The sequence below is a fragment of the Triturus cristatus genome, chromosome 2_2, assembly GCF_964204655.1.
Source record: "Triturus cristatus chromosome 2_2, aTriCri1.1, whole genome shotgun sequence".
In the NCBI taxonomy this organism is placed as follows: Eukaryota; Metazoa; Chordata; class Amphibia; order Caudata; family Salamandridae; genus Triturus; species Triturus cristatus.
This window is the reverse complement of record NC_140582.1, coordinates 765,934,293-765,949,737: the sequence shown is the minus strand read 5'-3', so window position 1 is coordinate 765,949,737 and position 15,445 is coordinate 765,934,293.

Sequence of the window (15,445 nt, the reverse complement as noted above, 5' to 3'; positions counted from 1 at the left end):
ATGCCTCATTATCAAATTACGGACAAAGTTTCCACATATACTCAATTCAGACGAGGATCTATATGTATACCTCTAATGGAAATCTTTAAATGATGAAGGTGGCATCCTGTAATGAGCTTTATGCAATTATATTTCATTTATCAATAACTGAACCTCCACTCTCCCTCATTGACTCTCACCTTTTGCATATGATCCTAATAATATGTCTTCAAAGGTAAATTGTTTCAAATTGTAATATGAATGATGTGTCATTTCATTTTTTAACTGTTCTATTGCTAGAGTAATGTTATGAATTAGAACTAATCTTGGTCATAATAGTTGACATACCGACTAGAATGCTTCATTTGTAAAGGGGCATAGGAACACCAGCCATAGACATCTGGCATGATAAATAGCAACTAGTAGCCTAGTCAAAAAAGTCTGAGCCTCAATAGGAACATACCAAGCATGACCAATGAGGATAGACCGGGATAGACTGGGCCTCCTTTTGTGATAGGTAACGTGACCCACAGGCAAGAGAGATGCAGAAAGAGGGAAGAGGGGTACAAAAACATTCAACAGGGGTGCAGAAAGAAGCAATAGAGGTTGAGAAAGAAGCAAGAGAAGTGTAGAAAGAAGCAACAGAGGTGTAGAAAGAGGAACGAGGGGTACAGAAAGAGGCAAGAGAAGTGCCAAAAGAAGCAACAGAAGTGCAGAAAGAGACAAGAGAAGTACACAAAGAAGCAACAAAGGTGCAGAAAGAGTCAAGAGAAGTGCTGAAAGAGGCAAGAGATATGCCAAAAGAGGCAGGAGAGGTGCAGAAAGAGGGAAGAAGGTGCAGAAAAAGGCAAGAGGGGTGCAAAAAAAACAAGAGAGGTGCAGAAAGATTCAAGAGAAGCGCAGAAAGAACCAACAGAGGTATAGAAAGAGGCAAGAGGGATGCAGAAAGAGGGAAGAGAAGTGCAGAAAGAAGAAAGAAAAGTGCAGAAAAAGTAACAAAAGTGCAGAAAAAGGCAACAGAAGTGCAGAAAGATGCAAGAGAAGTGCAGAAAGAAGCAACAGAGGTGCATAACAAGGCAAGATAAGTACAGAAAGAGGCAAGAGATGTGTAAAAAGAGGCAGGAGATGTGCAGAAAGAGGGAAGAAGGTTGCAGAAAGAGGCAGGAGGGATGCTAAAAGAATCAAGAGAAGTGCAGAAAGAAGCAAGAGAAGTGCAGAAAGAACCAGCAGAGGTGCAGAAAGAGGCAAAAGGGGTACAGAAACACGGAGGAGAATAGCATAAAGAAGCAAGAGATGAGCAGAAAGAGGCAAGAGAGGTGCATAAAGAAGCAAGAAAATGGCAGACAGAAAAAGAAAGGTGCAGAAAGAGGTAAAAGAGGTACAGAAAGAAGCAAGAGAGGTACAGAAAGAAGATGAACAGTGTGGATAGAAGCAAAAGAAGTGCAGAAAGGCAAGAGAGGAGAAGAGAGAGGCAATATATGTGCAGAAAGAGGCTAGAAAGGTAAGGAAGGAGGCAGGGAAATTGCAGAAATAAGCAAGAGAGGAGCAGACAGAGGCAAGAGAAGTGCAAAAAGAAGCAAGAGAACAGCAAAATGAATGAATGAATGAATGAATGAATGAATGAATGAATGAAATTAGATTTGTATAGCGCTTAGCTACCCTGAGGCCTCCTAGTGCTTTTGTGGAGAGGAGAGACTGAAAGGCGGGTCCTGCTAGTGTGCCGTGATAAAGAGATGTGTTTTAAGCAATTTCCGGAAGACCAGCAGATTAGGTTCTCCTCGGAGAGTGGGGGGGAGGGCATTCCAAAGGTTGGAGGCATTCAGAGAGAAAGAACGTCCACCCCACCTAGATCTTTGCACTTTCAGAGGAGTGGCAAGAAAAGCAGAACTGGAACGAAGATTCCTAGAGGGTTGATAGGGGGTGACCAACGACTGAATAATGTGGGGGACGGATTTCCAAATAGCTTTGTGGGCCAGGCACATAGTCTTGAAATGGATCCTGGCCCAGATAGGCAGCTAGTGAAGATTCCTCAGAGCAGGTTTCGCTGTTTGTCTCCGGGGAATCTGGAGCAGTTGGCGAGCTGCACAATTTTGGATTACTTGTAGTCTATGGAGTGTGGACTGAGGGGCTCCCAGATATAGTGCGTTCCCGTGATCTAAGCGGTACAGTATGAGGGCCTGTACCATAATCCTCCTTGCCTGAAAAGGGAGCAGAGGAAGAATTTTCCTGAGCATCCTCATCAGGCCAAAACACGTAGCAGAGAGTTTGGTAGCCTGATGGTTGAAGAAGAGGGAGCCGTTGAGCCACATACCAAGGCTTTTAATCTGTTGCTTTGGGATGGCCATGGGGCCAAGACAGGTCGGCCAAATGAGTGCCGAGGCAGGTGATGGAATTTTACCCAAGAACATCAGTTCGGTCTTGTCCCCGTTTAGCTTGAGGTGGGAACGGTCCATCCATTCGGCTACCGCCTCTAGGCAAACACCTAGAGCGCAGGATGATCCCTCAGGGTGGTTTAGTGCCACCACCAGTTGGGTGTCATCTGCATAGGTAATGATTTTTATGCCGAATGGAAGGACTATCTCAGCTAATGGGGCCATATAGGTGTTAAAAAGCGTGGGGCTCAGGGAAGATCCCTGTGGGACCCCACAGCTGAGCGGCCATCGATTGGATGTGGCAGTTCCCTCAAAGACTTGCAAGAATCGATCCTTTAGGAAGGACTGAAACCAGGTAAGTGACATATTTTCCACTCCCATATTTTTCAGCCGCTCGAGCAGGATGTGATGGTTAACAGTGTCAAAGGCGGCACTGAGGTCTAAAAGAATGATAGCTGCCGAGCCGCCCTGAACCAAAAGTCTTCTAGCTTCCTCAGTCACTGCCAGAAGGGCCGTCTCTGTCCCTAGCTGAGGGCGAAACCCTGTTGGAGAGACATGAAGCAGGTTGCTGGATTCGAAGTGATGAACTAATGGGGAATTTATATGTCTCTCAATTAGCTTACTGAGCCATGGGAGGAGAGAGATGGGACGGTAGTTGGCCATGTTCGAGTGATCGAGGTTATTTTTTTTTAGAAGGGCTCTAACCTGAGCACATTTCCAAGCCAGGGGCACTGTGCCGAAGGCAATGGAGGAGTTTAGTACGTCTAGGATGACTGGGCCAATTGTATTGGAAACTAGTGTGAGGTCCTGTGGAGGGGCGGGGTCCGTTGGAGAGCCAGAAGTTATCCTAGTCAAAAGGATGTCCAGGGATTTTGTATCTAATAGGGGGAATTCGCCTAGGGAGCCCTGTATTTTAGGATGTAGATTTCCTGTGCTAAGATCGGTAGACTCAGGCACATAAGGGGAAAAAGGCAGGCAGATCGACTGAATTTTATGATGGAAGTATTCGGCTAGGTTATTGCAGCGATCTGGGACTTCCTCCTCTTTGGGAGGATTTTGCGGTAAGGTGGAGAGGATTTTGGTGATCCGAAAAATCTCTTTAGGAGAGTTGGCGGCTGCATTGATTCTTTCCTCATAGAAGTTTATTTGTGCAGTTTTGATCTCTGCTTTATAGATCCTTATTGCCTCTCTATAATCAAATTTCCTATCTTCTTCATAATTCTCCATCTCCTTTCCAATTGCCTGCAGGTCTGTTTGAGTTTCCTTAACTTAGGAGAAAACCATGGAGCAGATTTTTGTTTGAATCTTTTGTGAGATGGTTATTTTGGCATAACGTGTCCAGTGAGTTAAGGATCCATGAGTTGAAATTATTATTAGCCAACTCAGGGTTAGGGTCACTGTGTGGTCTGGTGGCATTAAGGACAGTGGTCCATTGGCTAGCAGAGAGATTCGACCATTTCCTCTCAAGGGTCAAGGTGTCTGAGGGTGGTTAGGGGCTATAGTCTCCCAGACCAGGAGAATTAGCGAATGATCAGTCCAAGGGAGGGGGATGGGAGTGCCAACCGAGAGATTCTGATCATTACTAAACACTGGGTCAAGGAGATGAAAGAAGAAAAATGAAAGAAGAAAACTGTTGTAGAAAGAGGAAGAAAGGCACAAAAGGAAGCAAGAAAAGAACAGAAAAAAACAGTAGAAGTGGAGAAAGAGGCAAGTTTGGTACAGAAAGAGGCAAGAGAGGTGCAGAAAGAAGGAAGGGAAGTGCATAAGGAGTCAAGAGATGTATAGAAAGAAGCAACAGAGGTGCAGAAAAAGGCAAGAGAAGTACAGAAAGAGGCAAGAGATGTGCAAAAAGAGACAGGAGATATGCAGAAAGAGGGAAGACGGGTGCAGATTTAGGCAAGAGGGATGCTAAAAGAAGCAAGAGAAGTGCAGAAAGAACCAGCAGAGGTGCAGAAAGAGGCAAAAGGGGTACAGATACAGGGAGGAGAACAGCAGAAGAAGCAAGAGATGAGCAGAAAGAGGCAAGAGAGGTGCATAAAGAAGCAAGACAACTGCAGACAGAGGAAGGAAGGAGCAGAAAGAGGCAAAAGATGTTTAGAGAGAGGCAAGAACAGTGCAGAAATAAGCAACAGAATTGCAGAAAGAGACTGGAGAAGTGCAGAAAGAGGCAAGAAAGGTGTCGATAGAGGCACAAGAGATGCAGAAAGAGGGAAGAAGAGTACACAAAGAGAAAACAGGGGTGCAGAAAGACTCAATAGAGGTGCAGAAAGAAGCAAGAGAAGTGCAGAAAAAAGCAACAGAGGTGTAGAAAAAGGCAAGAGAAGTACAGAAAGAGGCAAGAGATGTGCAAAAAGAGGCAGAAGATGGGAAGAAAGAGGGAAGAAGGGTGCATAAAGAGGCAATATGGATGCAAAAAGTAGCAAGAGAATTACAGAAAGAAGCAAGAGAAGTGCAGAAAGAACCTACAGAGGTGTAGAAAGAAGCAATAGGGGTGCAGAAACAGGGAAGGGAATAGCAGAAAGAAGGAAGAGAGGTGCATAAAGAAGTAAGAGAACTGTAGACAGAAGAAGAAAGGTGCAGAAAGAGTCAAAATAGGTACCGAAAGAAGTAAGGGAGGTACAGAAAGAAGATGAAAGGTGTGGATAGAATCAAAAGAAGTGCAGAAAGAGGCAAGAGAGGAGCAGAGAGATGCAAGATATGTGCAGAAAGACACTAGAAATGTAAGGAAAGAGGCAAGGAAATTGCAGAATGGAACAAGAGAGGTACAGAAAGAGGCAAGGGAAGTGCAGAAAGAAGCAAGAGAACTGCAGAAAGAGGAAAAATGTTGTAGAACGAGGACGAAAGGCACAAAAAGAAGCAAGAAAAGTACAGAAAAAAAGCAATGGAAGTGGACAAAGAGGCAAATGCAATGGAAGTGGACAAAGAGGCAAATGAAGTGCAGAAAGAGGCAAGAGAGGTTTATAAATAGGCAAGAGAAGTGCAGAAATAAGCAACAGTGTTGAAGAAGGAGGCCAGAGAAATGCTGAAAGAGGAGAGAGAGGTGCCGAAAGAAGCGATAGAAGTGTAGAAAGAATCAACAGTGGTACAGAAAGATGGTAAGATAGGTGCAGAAAGAGGCAAGAGAAGTGCAGAAAGAAGGAAGGGAAGTGCATAAGGAGTCAAGAGATGTATAGAAAGAAGCAACAGAGGTGCAGAAAAAGGCAAGAGAAGTACAGAAAGAGGAAAGAGATGTGCAAAAAGAGACAGGAGATATGCAGAAAGAGGGAAGAAGGGTGCAGAAAGAGGCAAGAGGGATGCTAAAAGAAGCAAGAGAAGTGCAGAAAGAACCAGCAGAGGTGCAGAAAGAGGCAAAGGGGGTACAGAAACAGGGAGGAGAACAGCAGAAGAAGCAAGAGATGAGCAGAAAGAGGCAAGAGAGGTGCATAAAGAAGCAAGACAACTGCAGACAGAGGAAGGAAGGAGCAGAAAGAGGCAAAAGATGTTTAGAGAGAGGCAAGAACAGTGCAGAAATAAGCAACAGAATTGCAGAAAGAGACTGGAGAAGTGCAGAAAGAGGCAAGAGAGGTGTCGATAGAGGCACAAGAGATGCAGAAAGAGGGAAGAGGGGTACACAAAGAGACAACAGGGGTGCAGAAAGACTCAATAGAGGTGCAGAAAGAAGCAAGAGAAGTGCAGAAAAAAGCAACAGAGGTGTAGAAAAAGGCAAGAGAAGTACAGAAAGAGGCAAGAGATGTGCAAAAAGCGGCAGAAGATGTGCAGAAAGAGGGAAGACGGGTGCAGAAAGAGGCAATATGGATGCAAAAAGTAGCAAGAGAATTGCAGAAAGAAGCAAGAGAAATGCAGAAAGAACCTACAGAGGTGTAGAAAGAAGCAATAGGGGTGCAGAAACAGGGAAGGGAATAGCAGAAAGAAGGAAGAGAGGTGCATAAAGAAGTAAGAAAACTGTAGACAGAAGAAGAAAGGTGCAGAAAGAGGCAAAATAGGTACCGAAAGAAGTACGGGAGGTACAGAAAGAAGATGAAAGGTGTGGATAGAAGCAAAAGAAGTGCAGAAAGAGGCAAGAGAGGAGCAGAGAGATGCAAGATATGTGCAGAAAGACACTAGAAATGTAAGGAAAGAGGCAAGGAAATTGCAGAAAGGAACAAGAGAGGTACAGAAAGAGGCAAGAGAAGTGCCGAAAGAAGCAAGAGAACTGCAGAAAGAGGAAAAATGTTGTAGAACGAGGACGAAAGGCACAAAAAGAAGCAAGAAAAGTACAGAAAAAAAGCAATGGAAGTGGACAAAGAGGCAAATGAAGTGCAGAAAGAGGCAAGAGAGGTTTATAAATAGGCAAGAGAAGTGCAGAAATAAGCAACAGTGTTGAAGAAGGAGGCCAGAGAAATGCTGAAAGAGGAGAGAGAGGTGCCGAAAGAAGCGATAGAAGTGTAGAAAGAATCAACAGTGGTACAGAAAGATGGCAAGATAGGTGCAGAAAGAGGCAAGAGAAGTGCAGAAAGAAGCAACAGAGGTGCATAAAGATGCAAGAGAACTGCGTAAAGAGGCAAGAGAGGTATAGAATAAGGCAAAAGAGGTGCAGAAAGAGGGAAGACGGGTGCAGAATCAGGCAAGAGGGTTGCATAAAGAGGCAACAGAGTTGGAGAAATAGGCAAGGGAGGTGCAGAAACAGGTAAGCGAAGTACAGAAAGAGGCACAAGATGTGCAGAAATAGGCAAGAGAAGTGTAGAAAGAGGCAAGAGAGGTGCTGAAAGAGGCAAGAGAGATGTAGAAACAGGGAAGAGGGGTACAGAAACAGGCAACAGGGGTGCAGAAATAAGCAAATAAGGTTCAGAAAGAAGAAAGAAAAGTGCAGAAAGAAGCAACAGAGGTGCAGAAAGAGGAAAGAGGGGTACAGAAATATCAGAGAGAAGTGAAGAAAGAAGCACCAGATGTGCAGATAGAGGCAAGAGACATGCAGTAAGAGAGGCGCAGAAAGAAGCAAGTGAGGTGTAGAAAGAAGCAACAGAAGTACAGAAAGAACCAACAGAGGTACAGAAAGAGGCAAGAGGGGTTTAGAAAAAACCAACAGAGTTGTAGAAAGAGGCAAGAGGGGTGCAGAAAGAACCAACAGAGTTGTAGAAAGAGGCAAGAGGGGTACAGAAAATGGGAAGAGAAGTGCAGAAAGAAGCAAGAGAAGTACAGAGAGAAGCAACAGAGGTGCAGAAAGAGACAACAGAAGTGCAGAAAGAGGCAAGAGAAGTGCAGAAATAAGCCCAAATTGGACCAGGACTCAGAGCCCCAGGCTGCGTTGCGCTCATAGCGTCAAACCCAGCACCAGGAGGCACGAGATATAAACCGATGTGGGCTCCCGCAGCACGGGACGTCCGATTGCACCTATCTAAGCCTACTTTCCAGCCGGGACCGGGTGCCAGGACTCAGAGCCCCAGGCTCCACCACGCTTATAGCGTCACACCCAGCGGATGGAGATGCGAGATATAAAATGATGCGGGCTCCCGCAGCGAGGGACGAGCATGGGCATGGCCCGGGCAAAGCCCGGACAAAGACCGGGCCAATGGCAGGCCTGGCCTTGCCTGTCAGAGCCCAGAAGAGGATGGAATGGGTCCGGTCTATTGGTTCCTGGATCCGGACTCCTAACTGACTTCTACTTTTGTTGCACAACAAGGGGCAGCCTGATTGAAGTCTTCTAACATGAGTAAGTCTGATTTACATTTGCAATATACCCCTATTTTGAATGGCGGATAATCTAAAATCGACGAGGGGAAAGCAATCACTCCAAAACCATCATTAAACTCTACACTTGACTGCTTCCTCCTAAGGGTGGCCAAGGCCATCAACAAGGAGAAAAAAATCATGGAGCCGTGGGTTGGCATCATTTTTAGACAAGGCTGCATTGACCAAAACAGCTACGTTTGGCGATTCCCTTCCCTACCCGTTACAAGAGGCTCATGGAGTATTACCTCCTACATAACTTAATTAACACATACATGGTACTATTGGGTATCGTATTAAGTGCATAAAATTCATGCATCTTTCATTTTTCTATTTTTATCACTTTTGTATATCGCAAAATCATTGTGGACATTCAACATAGTGAGTACTGAGGGGATCTTTCAGTCCTGATGAAGAAGGATTTGCTTCGAAACATGTTGACTTTATAGTAGTATCCGCACATCATAGGCAGGACATCTCCGCATCATCTTTTTAACAGTTCCAGCCTCGACGACCTATTAAAGTTTTTTAAGTCCATGAGGCCAGGTCCTTTTTAAATCACCTACCCATACTCACTCTCGACCTCTCCTCTCACTACTCAATCACTACACATAGTGTTGTCAAAACAGTGCTCCCACGTAGTCGTAGGTCATACCACTCTCTGTCCCACAGCGGGACCCGAAGACCCCTACGATGAAGCATGACACCAAGGGCCCTTTTGGTGTGTGAGGGGAATTTAAGCAAATACTGTGTGCATCCACATCAGGGTGAGTAACACATTTCCTTGAACACAGTCCAATCTATGTGGTGGAACCTTTTGATTTAATTACTAAGTACTAGAGGAAGACGTATCCGCCCTAGTGTCCATGTACGAAACTACCTCTTCACTCCCTCGCCTTGTTATATAAAGCATCAACAAGGAGATTCAGGTTGCAGAGCGACGTTTGTCAGTAGAAGGGGGTTCGGCTGGTCTATTACTTGCCCTATTGCTGAGGCTACAGCACAAGCTCTTCCAACAAGTGACCCCAATCAGAACAATCATGTACCCAATAGAAGTCTATCTGTCTCATCCCCCTCTCAGTGCCCTTTTTCTTTACCAATAGCAACTCCAGTGGGTGAAAGCCTAGTTAAAAGGAAAAAAAAGTTAAACATTTGGAGCCTTTATGGGTTGCACGGACTAGATCCAGGAAAAAGATCCAGGCGGTATCCACGGAAGTTACTGCTGACACATTGCAAAGACCATCTTCTACGATTGACTCTAACACTATTTCGCCTCTCCACTCTGAGGAATTACCCCAGCAAACTATTGTAACACTAATATCATGCATAGAATAATCTATTGCCAAAATCTTTCTGCCTCTCTTGGATTGACTCGACAAATTTGAGTCAAGCATGGAGCTAATTCATAAATCAGATGCCGATATATTTTGTGGGACGGGGTAATAAAGAAAATATACGAAGGGGGGCTGATTCTCACGGGGGCTCAAATCCTGGTGAGGGGCCTTCTAGTAGAAATGTAGATTTTGCCAACTTGAACCTTAAATACTGGATCTAATAGGAATGACACTAGGGCATTACCACAAAAAAAGACAGGGCCCTTACGCTCTAGCCACCTGGGGAATGTAAGGTTGCCTCCTAGTAATATTGGGCCTATCCCCTATGGGCAAAAGAACGATGGATTTAACCCAGATCTCTTGACTGGGGGAGAATGTCTGCATTGTCAGCATTCCGTCCATCATTTGATTGTTGTAACGCTTTTCGCCCTAAGTGGGATGGGTATTTCCAGACGTGGGACCCGTGCTCACTACGCCACTGGAGTCAAGCTATCCTGGCTGATGACGGCTGATAGCCAGAAACCGGTCCTAGGATGCTTGATTCCGGTCCAGGGAAGACATGGCTTGGCAGTTCGGGCTGGACTGTTCCCATGAGGCACAGGGTCAAGACTGATTTGCATATGGCCATGTCTAAACTGGGGTGGCGTAGTGGGCAAAAGAACGATGGATTTAACCCAGATCTCTTGACTGGGGGAGAATGTCTGCATTGTCAGCATTCCGTCCATCATTTGTTTGTTGTAACGCTTTTCGCCCTAAGTGGGATGGGTATTCCCAGACGTGGGACCCGTGCTCACTACGCCACTGGAGTCAAGCTATCCTGGCTGATGACGGCTGATAGCCAGAAACCGGTCCTAGGATGCTTGATTCCGGTCCAGGGAAGACATGGCTTGGCAGTTCGGGCTGGACTGTTCCCATGAGGCACAGGGTCAAGACTGATTTGCATATGGCCATGTCTAAACTAGGGTGGCGTAGTGGGCAAAAGAACAATGGATTTAACCCAGATCTCTTGACTGGGGGAGAATGTCTGCATTGTCAGCATTCCGTCCATCATTTGTTTGTTGTAACGCTTACATTCCTTCAAGACTTAGCCTGAAGGCTGCTCTCCATAGCTACCACTAGGATAGCTTTCAATAAAAGTTGTCTTTAACCTATTATCAATAAGGGGTTATTTGGACTGGTGCAAGGTGCCCACTATAACTAGTGGACAGCATATACCAGGCCAACTTCTCACATTGGTGTGCAGCGTGTGGGATTCCAGCTTGCTATTGTTTTACCAGATAATCTCAATTGAATCTCAATTAAGGTACATATAATACAAGCTTAGAATACAGTAAGTTCTACTGAACTTAGAGTTGTGTGTCAAGTGCTCAGCGCACTCTTTCTACAACTCAAGAGAGTTTAGTAGGCCACACTAGAGTAGGTAGTGCATACACCACATCTCACTAGTAATGCCTTCAAGGCCAATGGGCTTCTTCCCTCCAAGTATGATAACCTCCCATTCTTGGAATTGAGAGCATTATGCAGTACTAGGAGACTGAAGACAGGCAAAAGTGCAAAAACCCAACGCCTCATAGAGGCTGGATGATCTCCGAAGACCTATAGGATCTGAAGGGGTAGGCAGAGGGGGTGGGGCAGCAGATGAAGAAGGGCCTAGGAGTGAAATTCCCCATGACCAGACCTCTAATGCTGACCAGGAAGATGACAATGATCTTGACCTGGAAAATCCAGCTCCCCTGGAAGATGAGGAGGAGGGCCACAATGGTCCTCTCTTTATCCCTCCTGGAAGAGTTGGTGGTGGGTCTAGAAGGTCCATATCTACCTCAGTGGAGTCTAACCATTCTGGTTCATCTATAGGGACCTCTCTGCTCATAGGAGGGAATCCTCCCAGGAGAGGAGAGAGACTGCTGAAGTATGAGGAAGCCCAGCTTAAGATCAAAAAGCAGCAGATTGCCCTAGAAAAGAGTTCCCTAGAGCTCTACAGATCTAGAAAAAAGATGGGACTAGATTCACATGGTGGCAGCAACATCCCTATTGATAGGAGAGGTCTCATGACCATAGAAACCTGAACAATATTGTCCCTCCCTACCAGAGTGGGGATGACATCCACAAATGGATTACTGCACTGGAAAGGGCCTGTAAAGTACAAAGGATCCCCCAGGAGCAATGGGAAGCAATCATATGCCTCTCCTTTGCAGACAAAGGTAGAGATAAGCTCCTCACTGTTAGAGAGAGGATGCTGATGATTACTCCAGTCTGAAAAGTGCATTGATTGAAGGGTTTGGCCTAACCACTGAACAATATAGGTTAAGGTTCAGAGATACCCAAAAGGCACAAAATCAAGACTGGGTGGACTTTGTAGATTGTGCTACCAAGGCTCTGGAAGACTGGTTACTTGGCAGTAAGGTGTGTGACTTCAAATGATTGTATAATCTAATCATGAGGGAGCAGATTCTTAACAACTGTCAATATCAGTTGCTACATCAGTACCTGGTGGACTATGATCTGACCTCTCCCCAAGAATTGGGAAAGAAGGTGGACAAATGGGTCAGAACCAGGGTGAGGCAGAAGGTACAGAACCAAGGTGGTGACCCAAAGAAGCAAGATTCTAAGAATTCTGACAAGGGTGGGGAGAAGGGTAAAGAACAGAAGTCTTCACAAGGTCCCCAAAAATCTTCTTCGGGTAGGGATTCACAGTCTAACAAGGGAAAAAGCCAAAAGAAACCATGGTGCGAGCTCTGTAAGCAGAAAACTCACTGGACAAGTGATTGCACCAAGTCCAAAGACTCAACTCCAGCCACCATTGCCCCTAAGGCAACTGTTCCCCCTAGTACAGCTACAATTGGTGGTGGTAATACTCAGGATAAGGGTGTAGTAGGGTTAACCCTGGGATCTGAGATGGACTCTGGCCTAGTCAGACTTCCAACTCCGGCTGTCCTGATCTTTGATGGGGGCATGGACATGTCCCCATTTGTGAGTCCCAGTAACTTGGGCAATTACAGACAGCGGCCTTAGAGTAATGGAAAAGAGGCTTTGGCATTCAGGGACACAGGAGCAAGTGTCACAATGGTGACAAAAGATCTTGTGGTTCCTGGGCATATTATACTTGGTGAAATGTATCAAGTGACCAATACTAGCAATGTCAGAACTGACTATTCTCGGGCAGTTGTTAACTTCTCCTGGGGAGGGGTGACTGGCCTTAAGATGGTTGTGGTGAGTGCAGACCTACCAGTCGAATGCTTGCTTGGCAATGATCTGGAGACTTCAGCTTGGGCTGAAGTGGAACTCAGGACACATGCAGAAATGCTAGGGATCCCTGCACATGTATTTGCTGTGACTAGGTCACAGGCCAAAATGGCAAAAGCTGAACAGGCCCTGGATTCTGGAACAATGGATAAGGTTCCTCCCAAGAGGAGGAGTAGTAGGGTTAAGGCAGTGCCTTCCCCCCTAACTCAGAATGCTGATCAGTCTCCTCAGGGAGATGATCTTGAGCCTGAAGAAGGTACTGTCCCAGAGGAGCTTGAACCTGACCAGGTTGCGTTCTGGTGGACAGGGGGCCCTTCCAGGTCTGATCTGAGCTAGGAGCAGAAAACCTGCCCCTCTCTTGAACCCCTCAGAAAGCAAGCTGCTGATGAGGCTGTTGGGAATGCTAGTGGCACCCATAAAGTTTATTGGGATGATGGACTTCTTTATTCAGAGTGTAGAGACCCCAAGCCTGGTGCTTCCAGGAGGTTGGTAATACCTTTGAAGTTTTGGGGCTTTCTACTGACACTAGTCCTAACTTTAGTACTCCTAAACTGAGAAAATTCCTAATTTTAAGACTTTTGGTATTCACAAAAGGCATTTAGGAGTCCTAAAGTTAGGACTCCTAACTTCTGTGAATACCGAAGTGAGTAAGTGTCTTCTGTGAATACCAAAATGAGTAAGTGCCTTCTGTGAATACTAAAATGGTAGTAAGTTTAGGATTTTGTCTTAAGTTAGTTCTGTGAATCGGGCCCGTAGAGTTTTCTTAAACAGCTAATCAAATCTCTACTTTCTTAAAAACAGCATGTTGTCCACCATTTTAGATAGATTTAATTCTACCACCTGCCTACCTCACCTACAAACATCTCTTGATTACCTACAGAGATCTCTTCAAGATGCTTTCTGTGTGGATTATTGGACACAGCTATGTTTTCTGGTGCAAAAGGTATGCTGAAAGCAGAGGTATTGACAAAGACCTAGCTTTGCAAAATGTAGACATTAAATGGATTGGACAGAGAGGATTAAAGTGGCACCAATTGATGCCATTGGTTAAATCCATTTGCATCTCGAACCCCCTGATTGTGCACTGTGGTGGCAATGACCTAGGCACATTGACAGGGGTAGGTCTGGAAATGCTAATGAAGGCCACCTTTGCTGAATTGATGTTACTTTTCCCTCAAACTGCCTTTGTCTACTCTAACATATGCCAAAGACAGAAATGGAAGTGGTCCAATCAATTTTATCCACAGATTGAGAAAGCTAGAAAAAATGTCAATAAAGCTGTTTCTGCTTATCTCAGAGACCATAGTATGGGGTCCATTTACAACAACAATCTGCGTTTTGATATGGATGGTATCTACAGGAGTAATGGTGTACACTTCACAGATAAGGGAAACAGAGTCCTTCTCAAGAACTTAAGACTCTGCATTGGCACTTACATGTAGCTATAAAACTCTCCCAATAAACACAAGGGTTCTTTTTAGAGCCACCCAAGATGCTAACATATATTATAGCTTTTTAATGAAAAAAATCTTAATTTTTTGTATTAGGAGTCGCGCACCCAGTGCGATTAGAAGTCACGCACCCCTCGCGTTCACACCAATGGGCCGCACTGGGACTCATGCACCCCTCGCTTTCACACCAGGGGGCCGCGCTGGGTGTCACGCACCCCTCGTGTTCACACCAGGGGTCTGCACTGGGAGTCGTGCATCCCTCGTGTTTACACCAGGGTGCCGCGCTGGGAGTTGCGCATCCCTCGCGTTCACACCAGTGGGCCGTGCTGGGAGTCACACACCCCTCACGTTCACACCAGGGGGCTGTGATAGAAGTCATGCACCCATCGCGTTCACACCAGGGGGCCACGCTGGGAGTCATGCACCCCTCACGTTCACACCAGGGGACTGCGCTGGGACTGGCACACCCCTCGCGTTCACACCAGGGGGCCATGCTGGGAGTTGCGCACCCCTCGCGTTCACAAAAGGGGGCCACGCTGAGCGCCGCGCTGGGGACGCGACTCCACATTTTTTTAGAAAAACAAATTGGCTCCTACCACTAATTTTTATTCGCCCAGGGGACCATATCCCCCGGGGCCTGGTCACTTTGTTGGGGACCATGGGGGGAGCCCCAATGCCCCCACGGTCCTGCAGGCTCCCCGCATCCTGTGAGAGCCGGCATTGCTTTTCCACATGGGGAGCTGCTAACATGCAGCTCACCGTGTAGAAAAGCAATTCTGCTTTGGATTTTGAAAGAGAGAGCAGATTTCCCTGCTTTCTCTTCCAAAATACAAACCAGTGTTTGCTATAGTAGGGCAGGAGACGTACTCCCGCCCTATCATAGCAAACAGCAGTGTCTCAGGGGTGGGCACCCCAGGAAACTGCAGGAGCCAGCCCTGGAGGGTGGCGGTCCCCAGGGCCATCACAGGCTCCAGGAGGGGGGCCACGTGGCCCCCCCTCCCAACATATGAACAGCTCCGGGGAGGTGGTGGTCCCCAGGGCTCCATTATGGACCCCCAAATTTAAATATTAGTGCCCCGGGGAGGTGGCGGTCCCCGGGGCGTGTGAGGGGGCTCGAGCCCCACCACACAGGTATTTTTTTTTTAAAGTCCCGGGGATGGCGGTCCTTGGGGCTGCGGGAGAGCAGTGTGCCCCCCGTGATTATAATTAATGAAAGCCCCGGTTACTGTTTTCTTGTGCCTTGGGTCTTTAATTTCTCAGCAGTGTATAATTAGTCAACAACCATTGTACAAACAAAAATCCCAGACATTCTAGCAGGAAACAAGGACAGCAGCAAATGGAAGGCTTTAAATGATTGTTC